Here is an 8,069-nt window from a genome sequence, read left to right on the forward strand (position 1 = left end):
ATTTATTTATGATTTGATGTCATTCTGCACACATATTTATCAGATTTTATAATTGCACAAAAACCATTACAATGTAAATATGTATAGAAGAATCAATAAAAAAAGAAAGAGTTGTTGAATAAATATTCATGCAAATAATGAACCTTTCAAACGAAAAATAAAAAGAATTAGACCCAATAGTTAAGAGAAGTTAAAACAGATAAAAATGTCATTTTTGCGATTATTATTTCTACAATTATTATGTAATAACAATCAACTACATTATTAGTTCTTTTCTTCCTATTCAGATTTTATATAGCTTTTTTTTGTATATAGAGCTTATAGAGTTTATAGAGATTATATATAGAGCGAAGAATACTTTTCCCTATTTAATCATATCTTTTATATATATACTAGAACAACACAAGCGCGCGCTACGCGCGCGCCATTCTTTGATTTCATATTTTAAAAAATAATTATTAAAATAATAATATTTTTTTGACAGAATCAACTGATAACTGTCAAAAAATATTAATCGAGTTTAAAATACCATAACATATTATTTTAAACAAATTATTATTTTAATTTTTAAAATATATTATTTAAAAACTTAATTAACAAATTGGCGCTTAAATCAGCTGATTTCTGTCAAAAAATATTACTAAAGCATTCATTTGCTAATTAAATTTCAGAGTAATAATACGTTATAAAAATTAAAGTTGTAATGTTGATAATACTTTATCCTCGATTAATACTTTTTGACAGAAATCAGCTGATAACTGTCAAAAATAATAACCGAGTTTAAAGTAGCTAATTTCTATAAAAAAATATTAATAAATCTTCTCGTCCATAAAATCGTAATTAGTCTCGACGTTGTGATTATCTCGATTATCAAAACAGTCTTACAGAAAATTCTATTTTTTTTGTTCGCACTTGTTTTAGATTTAAATACTGAATTTTTATGCATTGCATAATTAATTAATATATACTTCTTTATGTATTGATTGCAATGCATGCATAAAAATATGTGAATTAATTATGCAATGCATAAATATTCATTACTTAAATCTTTAACAGAAAACCAAAAAAATAGAATTATATACAAGAATCTTTCGAACAAAATATCTATGCTTCTATCAGATTCATGCGTCTGTACACACACATCCAACACACTGCAGTCTCGCGCGAGACTGACCGCAAGACTCTGAGCAGCGATATCGCCAAGCGCACCCGACACCCTATACATCCTTCACGCTGCGCATCTCGCGCGAGACTGATTCTCGAGACATTGTGATTGCGAGACTGATCGTCAGTCTCGCGCGAGGCGCGCAGCGTGGTAGATGTATAGGTTGTGTTTGGCGATACCGCTGCACAGAGTCTTGCGGTCAGTTTCGCGCGAAACGTACAGCGCGATGGATGTGTGTGTATGTACAGACGAACGAATCTAATAGAAATGCAGATATTTTGATCGAAAGATTCTTGTAGAAAATTCTATTTTTTTTAATTCTCTGTTAAAGATATAAATAATAAATATTTATGCATTGCATAATTAATTGACATATTCTCAGGCATGTATTGCAATCAAGGCATAGAAAAATATATATTAATTAATTATGCAATACATAAAAATTCAGTATTTAAATCTAAAACAGAAGTGCGAACAAAATAGAATTATCTATAAGAATCTTTTGTGAATAGAGATAATCATAACGTCGAGATATGATTTTATAGACGAAAGTATTTATTAATATTTTTTCATAGAAATTAGCTACTTTCGCATGGGGTCAGCGGTAAAAAAGTATCGTTTTCTAATATTTAAAGACGAGCCAAAAATTCATCGATTATACATTTTAATAGTACGTTGATTACAGAATCATTTGGTACCAAACAGACACCAGCGTACAAATTTTTTAATACGATAAACATAAAATAATGTTGCGTCGCATAGAGTCAGCGGTAAAAAAGTATGAATTTCTAATATTTTAAGACGAGCCAAAAATTCATCGATTATACATTTTAATAGTACATTTATTACAGAATCATTTGGTACCAAGCAGACAACAGCGTACAAACTTTTTCATTTGCTATACATAAATTAAGGATGCGTCGCACAGGGTCCGCGTCAAAAAAGTATCGATTTCTAATATTTTAAGACGAGCCAAAAATTCATCGATTATACATTTTAATAGTACATTGATTACAGAATCTTTTGGTACCAAACAGACACCAGCGTACAAATTTTTTAACTTGATATACATAAAATAATGTTGCGTCGCATAGGTTCAGCGGTAAAAAGTATCGATTTCCAATATTTTAAGACGAGCCAAAAATTCATCTATTATACATTTTAATAGTACATTGATTACAGATTCTTTTGGTACCATGCAGACACCAGCGTACAAATTTTTTAATACGATAAACATAAAATAATGTTGCGTCGCATAGGATCAGCAGTAAAAAAGTATGAATTTCTAATATTTTAAGACGAGCCAAAAATTCATCGATTATACATTTTAATAGTACAGTTATTACAGAATCTTTTGGTACCAAGCAGACAACAGCGTACAAATTTTTTAATACGATAAACTTAAAATAAGGATGCGTCGCACAGGGTCCGCGGTAAAAAAGTATCGATTTCTAATATTTTAAGACGAGCCAAAAATTCATCGATTATACATTTTAATAGTACATTTATTAAAGAATCATTTTGTACCAAGCAGACAACAGCGTACAAACTTTTTCATTTGCTATACATAAATTAAGGATGCCTCGCATGGGATCAGCGGTAAAGATGTATCGATTTCTAATATTTAAAGACGAGCCAAAAATTCATCGAGTATACATTTTAATAGTACATTGATTACAGAATCTTTTGGTACCAAACAGACACCAGCGTACAAATTTTTTAACTTGATATACATAAAATAATGTTGCGTCGCATAGGTTCAGCGGTAAAAAGTATCGATTTCCAATATTTTAAGACGAGCCAAAAATTCATCGATTATACATTTTAATAGTACATTGATTACAGAATCTTTTGGTACCAAACAGACACCAGCGTACAAATTTTTTAATACGATAAACATAAAATAAGGATGCGTCGCACAGGGTCCGCGTCAAAAAAGTATCGATTTCTAATATTTTAAGACGAGCCAAAAATTCATCGATTATACATTTTAATAGTACATTGATTACAGAATCTTTTGGTACCAAGCAGACAACAGCGTACAAATTTTTTAATACGATAAACATAAAATAATGTTGCGTAGCATAGGATCAGCGTTAAAAAAGTATCAATTTCTAATATTTTAAGACGAGCCAAAAATTCATCGATTATACATTTTAATAGTACATTGATTACAGAATCTTTTGGTACCATGCAGACACCAGCGTACAAATTTTTTAATACGATAAACATAAAATAATGTTGCGTCGCATAGGATCAGCGGTAAAAAAGTATCAATTTCTAATATTTTAAGACGAGCCAAAAATTCATCGATTATACATTTTAATAGTACATTTATTACAGAATCATTTGGTACCATGCAGACAACAGCGTACAAACTTTTTCATTTGTTATACATAAATTAAGGATGCGTCGCATGGGATCAGCGGTAAAAATGTATCGATTTCTAATATTTAAAGACGAGCCAAAAATTCATCGATTATACATTTTAATAGTACATTTATTACAGAATCTTTTGGTACCAAGCAGACAACAGCGTACAAATTTTTTAATACGATAAATATAAAATATGGATGCGTCGCACAGGGTCCGCGTCAAAAAAGTATCGATTTCCAATATTTTAAGACGAGCCAAAAATTCATCGATTATACATTTTAATAGTACATTGATTACAGAATCTTTTGGTACCATGCAGACACCAGCGTACAAATTTTTTAATACGATAAACATAAAATAATGTTGCGTCGCATAGGGTCAGCGGTAAAAAAGTATCAATTTCTAATATTTTAAGACGAGCCAAAAATTCATCGATTATACATTTTAATAGTACATTTATTACAGAATCATTTGGTACCAAGCAGACAACAGCGTACAAACTTTTTCATTTGCTACACATAAATTAAGGATGCGTCGCATGGGATCAGCGGTAAAAATGTATCGATTTCCAATATTTTAAGACGAGCCAAAAATTCATCTATTATACATTTTAATAGTACATTTATTACAGAATCTTTTGGTACCAAGCAGACAACAGCGTACAAATTTTTTAATACGATAAAAATAAAATAAGAATGCGTCGCACAGGGTCCGCGTCAAAAAAGTATCGATTTCTAATATTTTAAGACGAGCCAAAAATTCATCGATTATACATTTTAATAGTACATTGATTACAGAATCTTTTGGTACCAAGCAGACAACAGCGTACAAATTTTTTAATACGATAAACATAAAATAATGTTGCGTCGCATAGGATCAGCGTTAAAAAAGTATCAATTTCTAATATTTTAAGACGAGCCAAAAATTCATCGATTATACATTTTAATAGTACATTTATTACAGAATCATTTGGTACCAAGCAGACAACAGCGTACAAACTTTTTCATTTGCTATACATAAATTAAGGATGCGTCGCATGGGATCAGCGGTAAAAAAGTATGAATTTCTAATATTTTAAGACGAGCCAAAAATTCATCGATTATACATTTTAATAGTACATTTATTACAGAATCATTTGGTACCAAGCAGACAACAGCGTACAAACTTTTTCATTTGCTATACATAAATTAAGGATGCGTCGCATGGGATCAGCGGTAAAAAAGTATGAATTTCTAATATTTTAAGACGAGCCAAAAATTCATCGATTATACATTTTAATAGTACAGTTATTACAGAATCTTTTGGTACCAAGCAGACAACAGCGTACAAATTTTTTAATACGATAAACTTAAAATAAGGTTGCGTCGCACAGGGTCCGCGTCAAAAAAGTATCGATTTCTAATATTTTAAGACGAGCCAAAAATTCATCGATTATACATTTTAATAGTACATTTATTACAGAATCATTTGGTACCAAGCAGACAACAGCGTACAAACTTTTTCATTTGCTATACATAAATTAAGGATGCGTCGCATGGGATCAGCGGTAAAAATGTATCGATTTCTAATATTTAAAGACGAGCCAAAAATTCATCGATTATACATTTTAATAGTACATTTATTACAGAATCTTTTGGTACCAAGCAGACAACAGCGTACAAATTTTTTAATACGATAAATATAAAATATGGATGCGTCGCACAGGGTCCGCGTCAAAAAAGTATCGATTTCCAATATTTTAAGACGAGCCAAAAATTCATCGATTATACATTTTAATAGTACATTGATTACAGAATCTTTTGGTACCATGCAGACACCAGCGTACAAATTTTTTAATACGATAAACATAAAATAATGTTGCGTCGCATAGGGTCAGCGGTAAAAAAGTATCAATTTCTAATATTTTAAGACGAGCCAAAAATTCATCGATTATACATTTTAATAGTACATTGATTACAGAATCTTTTGGTACCAAACAGACACCAGCGTACAAATTTTTTCATTTGCTATACATAAATTAAGGATGCGTCGCATGGGATCAGCGGTAAAAATGTATCGATTTCTAATATTTAAAGACGAGCCAAAAATTCATCGATTATACATTTTAATAGTACATTGATTACAGAATCATTTGGTACCAAACAGACACCAGCGTACAAATTTTTTAATACGATAAACATAAAATAAGTATGCGTCGCACAGGGTCCGCGTCAAAAAAGTATCGATTTCTAATATTTTAAGACGAGCCGAAAATTCATCGATTATACATTTTAATAGTACATTTATTATAGAATCATTTGGTACCAAGCAGACAACAGCGTACAAACTTTTTCATTTGCTATACATAAATTAAGGATGCGTCGCATGGGATCAGCGGTAAAAATGTATCGAATTCTAATATTTAAAGACGAGCCAAAAATTCATCGATTATACATTTTAATAGTACATTTATTACAGAATCATTTGGTACCAAGCAGACACCAGCGTACAAACTTTTTCATTTGCTATACATAAAATGAGGATGCGTTGCACAGGGTCCGCGTCAAAAAAGTATCAATTTCTAATATTTTAAGACGAGCCAAAAATTCATCGATTATACATTTTAATAGTACATTTATTACAGAATCTTTTGGTACCATGCAGACAACAGCGTACAAACTTTTTCATTTGCTATACATAAATTAAGGATGCGTCGCATGGGATCAGCGGTAAAAAAGTATCGATTTCTAATATTTAAAGACGAGCCAAGAATTCATCGAATATACATTTTAATAGTACATTGATTACAGAATCATTTGGTACCAAACAGACACCAGCGTACAAATTTTTTAATACGATAAACATAAAATAAGTATGCGTCGCACAGGGTCCGCGTCAAAAAAGTATCGATTTCTAATATTTTAAGACGAGCCAAAAATTCATCGATTATACATTTTAATAGTACATTGATTACAGAATCTTTTGGTACCAAGCAGACAACAGCGTACAAATTTTTTAATACGATAAACATAAAATAAGGATGCGTCGCACAGGGTCCGCGTCAAAAAAGTATCGATTTCTAATATTTTAAGACGAGCCAAAAATTCATCGATTATACATTTTAATAGTACATTTATTACAGAATCTTTTGGTACCAAGCAGACAACGGCGTACAAATTTTTTAATACGATAAAAATAAAATAAGAATGCGTCGCACAGGGTCCGCGTCAAAAAAGTATCGATTTCTAATATTTTAAGACGAGCCAAAAATTCATCGATTATACATTTTAAAAGTACATTGATTACAGAATCTTTTGGTACCAAGCAGACAACAGCGTACAAATTTTTTAATACGATAAACATAATATAAGGATGCGTCGCACAGGGTCCGCGTCAAAAAAGTATCGATTTCTAATATTTCAAGACGAGCCAAAAATTCATCGAGTATACATTTTAATAGTACATTGATTACAGAATCTTTGGGTACCAAACAGACACCAGCGTACAAATTTTTTAACTTGATATATATAAAATAATGTTGCGTCGCATAGGTTCAGCGGTAAAAAGTATCGATTTCCAATATTTTAAGACGAGCCAAAAATTCATCGATTATACATTTTAATAGTACATTGATTACAGAATCTTTTGGTACCAAGCAGACACCAGCGTACAAACTTTTTCATTTGCTATACATAAAATAAGGATGCGTTGCACAGGGTCCGCGTTAAAAAAGTATCAATTTCTAATATTTTAAGACGAGCCAAAAATTCATCGATTATACATTTTAATAGTACATTTATTACAGAATCATTTGGTACCAAGCAGACACCAGCGTACAAACTTTTTCATTTGCTATACATAAAATAATGTTGCGTCGCATAGGATCAGCGGTAAAAAAGTATGAATTTCTAATATTTTAAGACGAGCCAAAAATTCATCGATTATACATTTTAATAGTACAGTTATTACAGAATCTTTTGGTATCAAGCAGACAACAGCGTACAAATTTTTTAATACGATAAACTTAAAATAAGGATGCGTCGCACAGGGTCCGCGTCAAAAAAGTATCGATTTCTAATATTTTAAGACGAGCCAAAAATTCATCGATTATACATTTTATTAGTACATTTATTACAGAATCATTTGGTACCAAGCAGACACCAGCGTACAAATTTTTTAATACGATAAACATAAAATAATGTTGCGTCGCATAGGGTCAGCGGTAAAAAAGTATCAATATTTTAAGACGAGCCAAAAATTCATCGATTATACATTTTAATAGTACATTTATTACAGAATCATTTGGTACCAAGCAGACAACAGCGTACAAACTTTTTCATTTGCTACACATAAATTAAGGATGCGTCGCATGGGATCAGCGGTAAAAATGTATCGATTTCCAATATTTTAAGACGAGCCAAAAATTCATCTATTATACATTTTAATAGTACATTTATTACAGAATCTTTTGGTACCAAGCAGACAACAGCGTACAAATTTTTTAATACGATAAAAATAAAATAAGAATGCGTCGCACAGGGTCCGCGTC

Source organism: Prenolepis imparis, unplaced genomic scaffold (genome assembly GCF_030444845.1).
Source record: "Prenolepis imparis isolate NDT839.2.m4 unplaced genomic scaffold, iyPreImpa1.0 SCAF_8, whole genome shotgun sequence".
Taxonomy (NCBI): Eukaryota; Metazoa; Arthropoda; class Insecta; order Hymenoptera; family Formicidae; genus Prenolepis; species Prenolepis imparis.